The sequence below is a fragment of the Aquarana catesbeiana genome, linkage group LG02 (genome assembly GCF_042186555.1).
Source record: "Aquarana catesbeiana isolate 2022-GZ linkage group LG02, ASM4218655v1, whole genome shotgun sequence".
NCBI lineage: Eukaryota > Metazoa > Chordata > Amphibia > Anura > Ranidae > Aquarana > Aquarana catesbeiana.
Genome location: NC_133325.1, coordinates 692,414,345 through 692,429,554, shown reverse-complemented (window position 1 = coordinate 692,429,554; position 15,210 = coordinate 692,414,345). Strand labels below are relative to the sequence as shown.

The 15,210-nt window shown below is 41.9% G+C and overlaps 1 protein-coding gene across 15 annotated transcripts in view; it reads left to right on the top strand.

Annotated features, from left to right (window-relative positions):
- Positions 1-444: 444 nt before the first annotated feature.
- Positions 445-15,210, top strand: part of MYO18A (myosin XVIIIA) — a 498,725-nt gene continuing 483,959 nt past the window's right edge. For all 15 annotated transcript variants that reach the window (XM_073616822.1, XM_073616821.1, XM_073616820.1 and 12 more), the window contains exon 1: positions 445-595. The gene's annotated coding sequence lies outside the window, so the exon portion shown is untranslated. The remainder of the gene's footprint in view (positions 596-15,210) is intronic.

The following is a 15,210-nucleotide window of genomic DNA, read 5'->3' as shown; positions in this document are numbered from 1 at the left end:
CGCTGGAAAACACTTTTTGAAAGATAAAAAGTGCATTATATATACAACTATATAGATCAGACCAAAATGAAGGACAAATGAGGAGGAAAGAGGGACAGAGGGACATTGCTCCAAATCATGGACAGTCCCTCCAAATCAGGGACAGTTGGGAGCTACTTGATCCCCACTGTCTTTATTATGGAGAACTTGGACACATGAGAGAGTTGGAAACATGACAGTAAATGGTCGTAAATAAAGGAGCGCAGTGAGTGTATGGTGATGTAATAAGAGGATAATACATGAGCCATCAGTGAAGAGGAAATGGAATGACAGGGAAGGAATGCTGATTGGCCAGCGGAGGATCGGGACATGCTGGTACATGTAGTCACACATCATCACCCTCTCCCTCCTCATCATCACAGGGCAATCCCGGCTCTGCCTTCCTGGGGGTGGAAGGGTTAATCCCAGTGTGGAGTGATCACATGACCCAGTGACATGCCTGTGGGGGCGGGGTTACAGTCCTCCATTATTTCTAAGCAGCTCCTGGAAAAAAAATCTCCAGCGGGAGGATCGGAGATCTGATCTATGCCTGTCACCGTACGGCGGTCCCCCGGGGGTATGTATGTGTGTCACCGTCCCTACATACCTACCGGACACCTACCGGCCTGCTCTCATCCACACTACTGCGCCCTTTGATGGGAGATCCCTACCGACCTGTCACTCATCACACCCTCCTCTCCTCCAACAGGGACATACACAGGACTCATCACCCGACAGGGACATCCAATGCTGGGACATAGAGAGGACTGACATGTCAGGGACATCCAATGCAGGGACATAGAGAGGACTGACATGTCAGGGACATAGAGAGGACTGACATGTCAGGGACATAGAGAGGACTGACATGTCAGGGACATAGAGGGGACTGACATGTCAGGGACATAGAGGGGACTGACATGTCAGGGACATAGAGGGGACTGACATGTCAGGGACATCCAATGCTGGGACATAGAGAGGACTGACATGTCAGGGACATAGAGGGGACTGACATGTCAGGGACATAGAGGGGACTGACATGTCAGGGACATAGAGGGGACTGACATGTCAGGGACATAGAGGGGACTGACATGTCAGGGACATCCAATGCTGGGACATAGAGAGGACTGACATGTCAGGGACATCCAATGCAGGGACATAGAGAGGACTAACATGTCAGGGACATAGAGAGGACTAACATGTCAGGGACAGCCAATGCAGGGACATAGAGAGGACTGACATGTCAGGGACATAGAGAGGACAAGAACATCCAATGCTGGGACATGGAGAGGACTGACACGTCGGGGACATGGAGGGGACTGAGATGTTAGGGACACCCAATGCTGGGACATAGAGAGGACTGACATGTCAGGGACGCTATATATATATATATATATATATATATATATATATATATAGTCCATGGCAGATGATCAGAGATACGGCGTTGAATATATATAAATATATATATATATATATATATATATATATATATATATTCATTCAGCGCCGTATCTCTGATCATCTGCCATGGACATCCAATTCTCCAGCCTGAAGACCGCTGACCAGTATACAGTCCTGAAATGTCCAGTAATGACCATGTGTATACTATAATAATGTGCTGGGTGTATACAGATGTTATATACAAAGTATATGTAACAGTCTTTAGGTTGATGACACATGGCCAATTTTATTTTCAGAAACTAATGTTCATGTTGCTTGTCTGTCCCCTCTAAATATATGTGCAGCTTTCTTATGAATAATAATCCTGTTAATATGACATGTATAAATAATGCTCCTAGGAACAATGTTACTTAGTTAAAAAAATATATTAATATATAAAATTAGTAGTAAACTGATGATTATATCTATTGTCATTTGGAGGTCCTGAGAGTGCCTTCTACATCCAACCCAAAATAGGAATAATAATACAGTAACAGTTAATATTATTATTATTGCTATTATTATTAGTATGGTTTTTTATTATTATTTTTAGGATGCTGCATTATTATAATCATTACTATAAAGTCCTGTTTCTAAGGCCCCAGTCACATCCTTGTTGTATCTGCTCTGTGGTTCTGTACATTGTTAATGAACCCAACACACCTTGCTAAGGAACATACATTTATACCCAGCAGAACACATGCTATCAGAGTACTTTGTGTTCCAGTGCAGTGTGATATTAAATCAGACCCAAGCACTTTGGCATGCTGTTAGTGTGTTTGGACAGTCCATTCAAATAGAAGAGCTGACCGAATACTGCGCATGTTGTCACACATAAAATGCGCACGTTCTTCCACACCGGCATGGGGGTGAGCCCGGCCTCAATAATAAAAATACCAGTGCTAAATGTGGATAGTTTGGTATAGATTTTATTTGTGATAACTTATATTTTGTTGTCAGTTTATGTTAACAAGTAGGAGTCCCAATCCATCCCCAGACTTGTCAGAAATGCCTTTATTAACATGGCAATGAAATGCCCTAAATCAGTCTAGAGTACCTTCTTTCCTTCCAGATGCTGATGAAATACAAGTCCCAGCATGTTCTGCCCACTTCTTGCCATCAACATCTGGAGGGCAGCGGGTTTCCATGACAACGGCAGATAAACATGGCTGTCACAGTATGAGAGTGCCCAGGTTGCCATGTTTGCCCTATGAAGTGGTCATTGTCCTGTGTTCTGTATTCACACCCACCACTTCTTCTATCACTACTTGGAATTACAATGATGTCTGTACTTGGTAGTTTCAAGAGACTGCTTTTATTATCAGTATTGTTTAAAGCAGTGGTCATCAACCCTGTCCTCAGGGCCCACTAATATAACTAATAGCAAGACTTCTTCCTTTTTTTTTTTTTTTTGCTTTTGGATAGCATTGAGAGTGATTAGAACTCCTGTCGCTTCTTATTGCTGTCTGTGCCCCATTAGGGAGATTCACTCTCCATTTGTCCTGTTTACCATTATCATTGAAAGTGAAAGTCAAAGAAAAGTTCAAATTTTGGTTTGTCCCCAAAACAGGAATAGAGGGGACATCTTTCAATGGGAACGATAGTTTTGGTGACACCTAGGGAATTCGCTCACTTTGGAGGAATTTCTCCTCCCTTCCTGTTTTGGCTGCGGGTGAGGAAATGGAGGGAAATCTCCCTGAAAGGGGTTGCAAACCCTTGTGTTTTTTCATCTTAATGCATCCTATGTATTAAGGTGAAAAAACTTCTGTCACTGACCAGTCCCCCAGTTTTACTCACCTGAGCCCCGTAATTCCCTCGGCGGAGACGCGCTCTCCCTCTCTCGCTCTCTGCCTATTGTCTGGACTCTTGATTAGGGCCGAGTCCAGATTTCTGTGTCTATGGATGTGCTTCTCTTAGGTGGTTTCCCGATGCGGGGAGGAGCCATGAGCGCCACTGAGGGACCCCAGAAGAGGAGGATCAGGGCCACTCTGTGCAAAACGAACTGCACAGTGGAGGTAAGTATGACATGTTTGTTATTTAAAGAAAAAAAAAAAAACACGAGGGTTTAGTAACCCTTTAAGGCTAAGGCTCGTACACGCTATAGGAAAACGGGGCGGACGTTTTCATATAGCGTGTACACCACTTTCGATAGCCAACTCCGAATTTCATACGAAAATTTTCGAAGGGACAAACTTTTCAATTAATGTGTACCATTTTCATACGATTTTCGTACAAGAAAAATCAGAAAATAAAGACTGCACATGATCTTAAACAATAAACAACAATAAACGTACTTTGTTGTAGGGGAATGTTCGTGAGAATTTTTGTACGAATTTTCGTTCATCGTTTCCCATTTGCTGTGAAACATCAAGAAGAATCGGACGACATTCATCCGATTTTCTTATAGTGTGTATCCCATTATGAGATACAGATAGCAAAAAACCAATAGGGGTTCTAAACCCTCCCTTACTCTATCCAAAATGCAAACCAAGGTTTTTTTTTTTCTTTTATGCTTTACTTTAGGATTCTATTCATACACGGTGTCAGCGCTCAGTGGGTAACATTAGGTGGACATAGCAATGGCAGGCAATGAGTTGTGTAAAATATTCCTTATGGGTAATGTTAGTGGATAAAAACAAGTTTAATGAATAATCATCCTGACATTAAAAAACAGACAAAAAAAATCCACATACATGTAACGTATTAAAATGGGTAAGATTAAATGAGCCTATGGTATCACTGGGGGTTCCAGCATTTACTTTATAAAAAATCCTTTTCGTGATTGAGAGTGTGAAGCTGCAATTTTTTTTGTTATAAAATCGGCACGCTCAATTTCTTCAGGACACACTGCTGAAAAGGTTGCCTACCCCTGGGTTAAACTGACATCATTTACAGACCGAAGTTCATTCTTTTGATGTAAAGAACAAATTGTTGCAATGTTTATAGTTAGCTCAGTGGCTGAGGAATGTTGTGAAACTTGGCAGACTGCCTGTGTTTTTTTTTTTTTTTCTGTTTTTGTTTTTTTATTGTTTGTGTTTTTTTTTTTTTTTTTTTTTTTTTTTTACAGCTGTCAACTTGAGCAGAGAACCGGAAAATGCTTTAAGATTGCGAGAGGGAAAGAATCGCAATCTCGATTCTTAACGATTAATCGTGCAGCTCTAATGGTGACCTTCGTAAAACTAAGCTTGCATATAATCTATCACTAACCATTGAACCTGTTATGCACATTTTACTTAAAGATGACGCTTCGTTATTTTTTTGGGCGTTTTTTTGTTTTTTAATGGGATACGGCACTGCGTTATTTAAGTGTATTTGTGTCTATTCTATTACCTGTAGGCGGTTGCTTCTAGTAGAAATGTTCCATGCAATGCCTCCTCATACTGTCTTCATCCAGCGGGCTTTTTTGAGTCTGTTCATAAACAGTTCTGGATGCAGCCTATGGCCAAGGAGCTGAGGCCCGTGAATTGGAAGTTATAACCACTTTGGAAGATTTACCCCCCTTCATGACCAGGCCATTTCTGTGATAGGGCACAGCGTTACTTTAACTGACAATTGCGTGGTCGTACAACAATGTACCCAAATAAAATGTTTGTAACTTTTGTCCCACAAATAGAGCTGTCTTTTGGAGGTATCTGGTCACCACTGTTTGTTTAAAAAAAAAAAAAAAAAAAAAAGACAGACACAATATTTTTTTACTTTCTGCTATATAATAGTAATAATAATATAAAATTTAATAATAATAAAAAAAAACTAAAATCAAATTTCTTCATAAATTTAGGCTAATATGTATTCTGCTGCAGATTTTTTGGTTAAAATAAGCTTACATTGATTGGTTTGGGGAAATGTTATAGCATCTACAAACTATGGGATATGTACTGGAATTTTAATATTATTTTTTTTTTTATACTAGTAATGGTGGCTATCAGCGACTTATAGCTGGACTGCAGTATTGCGCCGGACAATCGGACACCTAACACTTTTGACACTTTGTGGGAACCAGTGACGCTAATACAGTGATTTAGTGCTAAAAATATGCATTGTCACTGTACTAATCACACTGGCTGGGAATGGGTTAAAGATCAAGGGCGATCAAATGGGTAAATGTGTGCCTAGCCAGTGTTTTTGTGTACTTTGTGTGGTGCTTTTACTAAGAGATGTGATGGATTTTATTCTCTGCTTTTGCAGGGAATAAAAATCCATCACATCCCCACTGTCAGAATGGAGCTCTGCCTTGTTTACATAGGCAGAGCTCCACCCTGTGTGTCATCCCGACGCCAACACCCACTGATTGGCTTCTCCTGTGACTAATCGCAGCAGAAATGGCGCGTCCTCAAGGCAGAAGTGCAGAGTCACGTATATATCTACGTGATTCTACACTGAATGGCTGCCCTGTAGCAGTAAATCTGCTATAGGGCAGTCGTTGAGTGCAACTTGAGCCGTTGGGTGCGGCATGCAGACACCCAATGTAAGTCTATGGGGTCGCAGTGGTTGCACTGACACAGCCGCTTGTCCTAATTTAAGAGGGGCAGGGGTGAGCGGCCCCGAACATACACTGTCATGTGTGTGTTTGTGTATATATAGAATATAATAAATTCATTTGTGTACAATGGTTTGGGCACCTCAAGTCCTAAACCCACATCTGCCTATTAACTAGAAATAAAATCTGGTGTTCACGTTATAAGGAAAATAAAAGAAAGACAGGTAATGGATTCGGAGGAAACATTGTCACTATGGAAACCATTTTTGGTGTCTTCCCAAATTGCTCTGACTATACGCTGATTTTTATGTTTTAGCTTAAACCCCAACTTCGGGAGAATTTAGAATTAACACTTGCAGTGTGTTATTTAATTCATTTTTTTGCAGTAAGAATTTTTTGCAGTTTATGGCATTGTGGCAACAACCTATTCAGTTTCCAGTCAGGCTGGTTTTTGCACTACATAGTTGGTCACCTTTTAGAAGGAATTTCACCTTGCTTTTTCAGAGATTTGCACCCACTCCCTTTTGTGTCTCTGGTTCAGCAAATGGGCAATATCTCCCTAACCAGACGGGCAGCAAAAAAACACTGTTGGAGATTTAAACCATTCCCCAAAATTTCAAATCTGTAGCCTAAATCAAAAGAAGGGCTTGGATGACAGCTATAGCTCCCTTCATAGATACAGTAGAGTAATTGAGCGTAGCCACCCAAGCACAGCAAGTTTATTAGTAGCAGAATTACCAGGTGAAAATAAAGGGGGGGGGGGGGGACTGAACAATGAAAATGAATGCAGCTAACACAACTAAGGACTGGTAAGCTGCAGTATTTTAATTTCATTTTTTTGAAGGTGGGTTTAGATATACAGTGCTCAGCATAAATGAGTACACCACGTTTTGAAAAGTACGATTTTAATCTATATCTCAAAGAAACACAAGAACAATTTCCAAAATCTTGACAAAACTGAGTTTTATAGAATATTTGTTTGGGTCATTAAATGAAAGTAAGGTTAATAATATAACTTTGATGACAAAATCATCAGTTTTACTCAAATTGGCAAAAATGAATACACCCCACAACAAAAACTACATCATCTAGCATTATGTATGACCTCTGTAAGGACAGCAGCAAGTCTTCTAGGCATGGAATGAACAAGTTGGAGACATATTGTAACATCTATCGCTTTTCCGTTCTTCAAGAATGACCTCTTTTAGAGCCTGGATGCTGGATGGAGAGTGATGCTCAACTTGTCTCTCCAGAATTCCCCATAGGTGTTCAATTGGATTCAGATCAGGAGACATGCTTGGCCACTGAATCACTTTCACCCTGTTCTTCAGAAATGCAACAGTGGTCTTAGATGTGCGTTTTGGATAATCGTCATGTTGGAAAAATGCATGACAACCAAGGGCACGGCGTGATGGTAGCATCTTCTCCTTCACAATTGCAGTGCAATTGTGAATTTATGATACCATCAATGAGATGCAGCTCCCTGACACCAGACATGCAGACGCCACAGAAGGACACCATCCGCCACCATGTTTCACTGTAGTCACTATGCATTTTTCTTTGTAATCCTCACCTTTGACACCCCATACCATTTTTTAAGCCATCAGTTCCCAAAACATTTATCTTGGTCTCATCACTCCAGAGTACAGATTCCCAATCGTCTTCTTCAGCATGGGCCCTGGCAGATTCTAGGCAGGCTTTTTTTTGTGCATGGGCTTTAGGAGAGGCTTCCTTCATGGACAACACCCATGCATGCCATTCCTCTGCAGTGTATGCCGTATTGTGTCACGGGGAAACAATCACCCCGTTTTGGCTTTCTACTGAGACTGTAGGCCACACCCACAACTAAATACCTTACCAAATAAACAATAATTAACACACAAAACATCCATTTTGGCAAAAAAATTAGCCGCAACACCATTATTGGTTTAAACAATGTATTATCCATAACTCTTTTATTATTATCATAATAACATCATAAATTCAACAAAACAGTTTTCTTTCTGCTCAGTTATTAGAACTCGAGCAGTAATCCACATATTTAAATATAAATAACAGTCCCCCCTAGAAATCCAGGGTGACCCAACCACATAAACGTGCTCGCGACTGTGGTGGGAGGGCGCTCTTGTCTTCTTTCAGTGCCACAGGAAAAGAGGGAGAACCCTTCTCTTGGTACCTTTTTATATAAACTATCCCAGGTGTTCCAGAACCTTCCCAGGGTTCTGATTGGGTCATCCTGAATTCCCTAGTTTCTCCTCTTAAAGGGGCAGCCTCCTTAAATACAAATCCCCCCTATAGCTATACTGCGTATAACTAAATTAATTGAATTAACCCGGGATGGGGAGGCCACAGCCTCAGGAAAGTGGGCCCATATCGTGCCCCCTTTATTCTTTATTTAACCACTTCAGCTCCGGAAGAATTTACCCCCTTCCTGACCAGAGCACTTTTTGCGATCTGGCACTGCATCGCTTTAGCTGACAATTGTGCGGTCGTGCGACGTTGTACCCAAACAAAATTGACGTCCTTTTTTTCCCACAAATAGAGCTTTCTTTTGGTGGTATTTGATCACCTCTGCGGTTTTTATTTTTTGTGCTATAAACAAAAAAGAGTGACAATTTTGAAAAAAACGCATTATTTTTTACTTTTTTGCTATAATAAATATCCCCCAAAATTATATAAAAAAACAATTTTTTTCCTCAGTTTAGACCGATATGTATTCTTCTACATATTTTTGGTAAAAAAAAAAAAAAAAAAAAAGCAATAAGTGTTTATTGATTGGTTTGCGCAAAAGGTCTACAAAATACGGGATAGATTTATAGCATTTTTATTATTATTGTTTTTTTTTTCTAGTAATGGCGGCGATCTGCGAATATTTTTATTTATTTATTTTTTTTTTTAATATCGTGACTGCGACATTATGGCAGACGCATCGGACAATTTTGACACTATTTGGAACCATTGGCTTTAATAAAGCGATCAGTGCGATTAAAAATGCATTGATTACTGTAAAAATGTCACTGGCAGTGAAGGGGTTAACTGTGTTCCCTGGGAGGCGATTCTAACTGAAGGGGGAGGGGACTAACTAGAGGAAGTGACGGATCGTGGTTCCTAGCTAATAGGAACACACGATCTGGCACTCCTGTCAGAACAGATCAAGGAAGTGTGTGTTTACACACACTCGTCCCTGTTCTGTCTCTCCTGGTCACTATCACTTGTGGCCGGCGCTCATCGCGACCGTCTGCCACAAGCACTGGCACCCCCGCTGTGCAGCGGGTGTGCGTGCCTCTGGCGGCACACGTGCCCGCTATCCGGACCCAGCGAGCCAACGCATAGTTACGTGCTTTCGCACAGGGGAGCCAACCTGCTGCAATAAAACTACGGCGGCTGGAAGCGGTTAAGTAACTGCAGTGAACTTGCATGGTGATTATCTTCAACCCTCCTCATCAGAAGACGCTCCTGTCCAGACAGTCCATGGAAGTCAACACACATAGACATCTCTGTGAGATGGTTGCAGTTCCATCTTTGTTACATTTGTGTATCCCTTTTGCTACAGTATTCTGACTGATAAGTAAAGCTTTACTTATCTTGTAGCCTTCACCCTTCTTGTGTAAAGGAATTATTTTCTTTCTCAGGCCTTGTGACATTTCTCTTCCATGTGGTGCCATTGTTGACAGCATCAAATGGGAAGCTTTCTTTGTTAAAGTGGAGTTCCAATTTCCCAAATACTTTTTTTATAAACGCTCCTCCATACCTGTTTAAACATCTAGCAACGTTTAGAACATGTCCTATGTGTAGTCCCTGTAGTGTGTGTTTAAAATATTTGAAGACTAACCAGATCTCAGAAGCAGGCAAGATCCATGTCATCTGTGGGCATCTGAAGCCATCTTCTCTTGATTTTCGGGATTCGGTGCAGCTGGCTACCCAGCATGCAACTCCTGATCTTGTGCCTGCACACTGAGCAGCTCTCTCCCTTCCCGACAGTTTGTCATAACAATGGTGCCGTCAGCGGAAGTTCCCGCCCCATTGCTATAGCAACTTGTCAATCATGACATCCGGGTCCTCCCGTTCGCGTCATTTCCGGTCTGGAAATAACGCGAGATTTTGTCAATAGGCGATTTGTAAGTACTCCTGGGATACAGGATGCTGCTCTCCCAGGAGCCCTTGCAGATTACCTAGTGCCATAGTCGCCTAGGTGGCCGCACCTGGAGGTGCTGCAGAAGAAAAGTGAAAAAAACTCATGTACAAAGAAAAAAAAAAAAATAGCCATTTATTACAGCATTTAGGATGGGCATGAGAGTGATTGGACCTTCAAAAAATGGGTGGAACTCCGCTTTAAGTAACGCCCTTTTATAATCAACTGTCTGATGGACACCTGTTTAATGAATAATTAGACTCACTTTATTCTTGTTAATTAGGATTTTGTTGTCTAAAATTAAGCTTTGCTCCTAAGACTTTCATTGAGGTGTATTGAATGAGTTTGTTAGGAAAAATACTTTTGTGTGCGCCAATTAAAGGAGAGGTCTGTCGCCCCACCCACGAAAAATACTACTACTACAAATACTGCAGCTGCTGACTTTTAATATATGGACACTTACCTGTCCAGGGAGCCCATGATGTCTGCACCCCAGATGATCTTTGGATCAGCTGTTGGGTGCAGCCACCACCATTCCTGGTAGGGGAACCCGGCAGTGGAGCCTTTCGGCCGGTTCCATACTGTGCATGTGCGAAGCAGGCTGCGCTTTCTAATTGGCCCGGTAGTGGAGGAAGGAGGAGGGGGGCCAAACTTCCGAGAGACGGCACCATGGTGAAAGGTGCCAAATGTGGCACCAAAGGCGGGGGGGGGGAGACGTAGAAGTTCCACTTTAGGTGGAACTCCGCTTTAACAAATCTTGGTTGCAAACCAATGGCCCGCATTTGTGGGAGTATTTTATAGTATAGTGTTCCATAGAAAATGGTGATTCTGAAGGGAAAGTAAATGTTTTCGGACAAATCTGTTGGGGTGTACTCATTTATGCTGAACACTGAACATGCTTCACCCATGTATGACGGGTTTACTTTACTCTTACTAGAATGGTTTGCTTTGTAGTGAGGACTTAATGGGTGCTTTTTTTATTAAAGCGGAGTTCCACCCTAAAGTGGAACTTCCGCTCATCGGATCCCCCCCCCCCTCCGGTGCCACAATTGGCAGCTTTCAGGGGGGAGGGGGGTGCAGATACCTGTATAATACAGGTATCTGCAGCCACTTCCGGGATTAGACAGCCGCAGAATATCCGCAGATGCCCCCCCCCCGTTGTGTTCTGGGAAACACACAGTTCCCAGCACACAACGGGGACAGTACAGAAGCGCAGCGCGACTCGCGCATGCGCAGTAGGGAACCGGGCAGTGAAGCCGCAGCGCTTCACTTCCCGATTCCCTGACCAAGGATGGCGGTGGGGCAGCCGAGAGCCGAGCGCTTGATCGGCTTCTTCTGCCGACGTCACTGGACCCTGGGACAGGTAAGTGTCCATTTATTAAAAATCAGCAGCTGCAATATTTGTAGCTGCTGGCTTTTAATACTTTTTTTTTTTTTTTTTTAAGGTGCAGCTCCTCTTTAAGCTGTTATATGGCCAATAAAGCTTTAAATACACGTTGCCGATGATGAACTGTTCTATCCAGTTCCGGATGTTCATTGAAATAGAATGCTAAGTACGTATTGTGGGGTATAACTGTGAGCGAGAGATACTGTATATCTAGCCAGGTTTATCGCTGAACAAAGCTGCAGTTCATTGTCTTTCTTTCAAAAGTGCCTTTTTTTTTTTTGCCAGATGTAGGAGAGTAGGACTAGATCCAAAAATCTTGTGGTTAGCAGCAATTATAGAAGTTGACATTTGGCTTTCCCACAAAGCCCATTGAGAGGACAGTCAGGCAGTTATTTATCCAGAAACATGAAATTTGCCTTTTTTTTTTTTTTTTCTCAAAGTGAAATTTAAGATTCTGTGTATTTGGATTGAACGTATATTAATATAGGACTTATGCAGTTAAAGCGCACGTTGGGGCCCATTCACACCAGATAGATGTGTTGGGCTGCGCTGGGCCGCCTTTCTTACCGCAGTCTGAGTGTATAGACAAGACAATCTTGTTCCCTCTCATGTCAGTTCACGCCAACGCGCTGCAGATTGTGCGGTAGTGTATGCTGCTGGTGTGAACAAGCCCTTATTGTATTATTTAGATAAGAACTCAACATAATGCTATTTAAAATGAAAGGTGAAGTAGACATTGGCCTTGGTTCTTCCATTGAGAAAGGTGGAGAGGTTCGGCAGATTCTTGTTCTAAGCTGAATTCTAGGTAACAAGCTTAATACACAGATGAAGGATGTTTTGCTTGGACTTTTGTCCGTTCAGTGCGGAGATTTACACAACCCTGTCAGATCACACAACCAGCCTATAGACCACTGATGGCAAACCTTGGCACCCCAAATGTTTTGGAACTACATTTCCCATGATGCTCAGCTACACTGCAGTGTAGCTGAGCATCATGGGAAATGTAATTCCAAAACATCTGGGGTGCCAAGGTTCGCCATCACTGCTATAGACCTTCCCTGTTGTAGTTTAGCGATGCGACTAAAGCCTGGTACATACTATTAGATTTTTTTTCTTTGTGTTCAACCCAGTGGGTCGAATGAAAAAAAAAAAAACTGTCTGCTTCAGTCGGAAACCGTTGTACTAACGATCCGACATTCATACAGCAATCTCCGCCACTGAGCTCTTGTGTTCTGATAGGGCGACGCCCCACCCACCAGAACACTCCAATCAGCGCTCTCAGCCATTGGCGCTGATTGGGAGCTGGCCTGCTGCTGGTTTTCCAGCATGCTCGTTTGAATGTCAGCCAGTTTTTATTGAGCCGACCGAAGTCGGCTGATCTTTCGGCTTGTGTGTATGGGGCTTATCCCTCCCCCAAGCTGTGGTTGTACAGTGGAGGAGAAGCACCAGATTGATAAGCTCATCGATCTGATTTCTCCTCCAGTCAATGTGTTTCTTGCTGGCACATGAGTAGTGCAGCATAACTGATAGGCTCCTTGTGCTGCTTCCCTCGCCCCTTCCAATTGGAGTATTGTAAAATACCAAGTCAAATCCAGGAACTTATGCTTGTTAAAGCCCAAATGCAGCCAAAATCACAAACCGAAAAATCAGCACAAGGGGCAGTCAGTAGGATGTGTCCCTTGTGCTCATTCCTCTTCTGATTCCTCTTCTTCTCTTCTGGGAAAATATTCTTCCACCCTACAGCTGCTGATCGCTAAAAACTTTTTTCCACAAAGCCTATTCGATAGCAGTTGCGGGAACCTGGAACACATGGATTGAAATTCAGCCGGCCTTTGCTGAAGCAGATGAATTTCGATCAATCTATGGCCAGCCTTACTAAACAGTACAGATGGGAAGATCGGCATGACAGTAAGATTATATTCAACCCTTTTTAAGACATTTCAGATTTATAGCTGGAGACTCCTAAGAGATCAGATATGCCTTTGTGTTCTGTGATCGGAATTTTTCAAAGTAAGACCCTGCATATATTACTTTTTTTTTTTTGCAGTAAGAATTGCAGATTGTAGTGGGATTCTGAAATGTTGCTGGAACTTTTGTTTCAGAGATTCATGTAATTCTAGATCCCAAAAGCAGGGTATTGAACAGAGGCCGGTAGTCCTGACACTGAGCGTCTCAGTTTTGCTATTTTTGGTTCATAGATTGTTTTCATTCCGACTGCGTATGAAGCTCTGCTTTGTGTATTTATGTTTAATGCATTTAGTATCTGGAGACATTGATTTTCACATAAAGTACATTTGCTCGCAGTCAGCTATTGCACACTGCCTAGGGCTATGTGCGATGTATTGACAATAATTATTCTCTAGCATTGCAGGATTATGTATAGAAATATTTTCTGAAAAATGCTGTTTGGTTTATGACATATTCTGAGAAATGTTTTTTTTAATTCTTTGTCTATGCCTCTTGGTTTTACCAAGCTTTAAAGACTTCTTCATTCTTTGCTGTAGTATGATAACTCATTAAGCAAAGGTGTGTGTGTGTGTGTGTGTGTGTTATTTTGAATTTTTGTTAAAAAAAAAAAAAAAAATGTATGTAGAGGTAATTTTATTATTATTTTGATACTACTAAATGCAACAATGTTTTTATTTATTTTTTATGTTTTTTTCAAATAAGAAAATGGTTATACATACTTTCAGGTGATTGGATACTGGCAGGCTATTGAGGACATGCCTCTCTGGGGCAGGGTGGATAAAAATCGTTGACTTTTTTTGTTTTTTTTATTTAAAAATCAAAGAAATTGGATTTTTTTGGTTTAAATCTGATTAATTTTTTTTTTATTTTTATCAAATTTATTTTAATAAAATGCTTTTGGAGTAAAAATCTATCTAAAGTTAGTTTTCTATTTTAAGATACATTCGTAATTTAGTTTATTTAGCATGAAATGGAGCTTACTTATGTAGCATGAGGCTGTGTATTCTTCATTATTTACATTTTTGGTAAACTCCTTTAATGAATCCAAGCCCTGCAAGCTGAGATAACATGCACTGTCAATGTTATTGTTTTAATTAAATAAAAGAATTGGAGTAGTTCTCCAACTATGTGTGATTAACCTAAAATCGGTTCTGATATCGCTGTTTTACTAACCTGACAGCTTATTATTCTAAATAGGAAACTTTCATTTTGTTTGCAAATATTAAAGATTCTAACTACCAGCAAATACGTCCTTTATATTTAAAGAGCACCTGTCATTTCTGATCCATCATGGCAGCACCCGCTACGTCCCTCACCTTGTTGTGTCACTGCCGCATCACCAGCCGTCCCATTAAAGCGAATGGAACTGTCGGTGAGTCAACAACGGGTCAGAGGAGGAGCCATTGCAGAATACAGATGACAGTTGCTCTTTAAAAAGTATGATTTAGGGAGGATGCTGACGTGACACGTCAGAGCGTGGGGAGGGGCCTGCCGACGGGGCTGGTGTGTGGGAGCTGAGGAGGGATGGTCGGACCGAGCGGTGAGGACGTAGTGCAGGGTGAGAGCCTGCAGAGGGTTTGACAGAGGAAGCCCTGGGATAGACCACCTCACTCTGCATCACTTCAGAGCTACTGCAGCCGCTGAGAGAAGCTGGAGGCTAACGATCCCTCCATGTGGGAAGCTTGTCCCTGTGTAGCTGGGAGAACGTCTCTCCCCTTGTGAGATCCCCCCCCTGCAGCCCGTCTCACTCCCCTTAAGCCATTCATAAGCCATCCGGAGCTGATATCA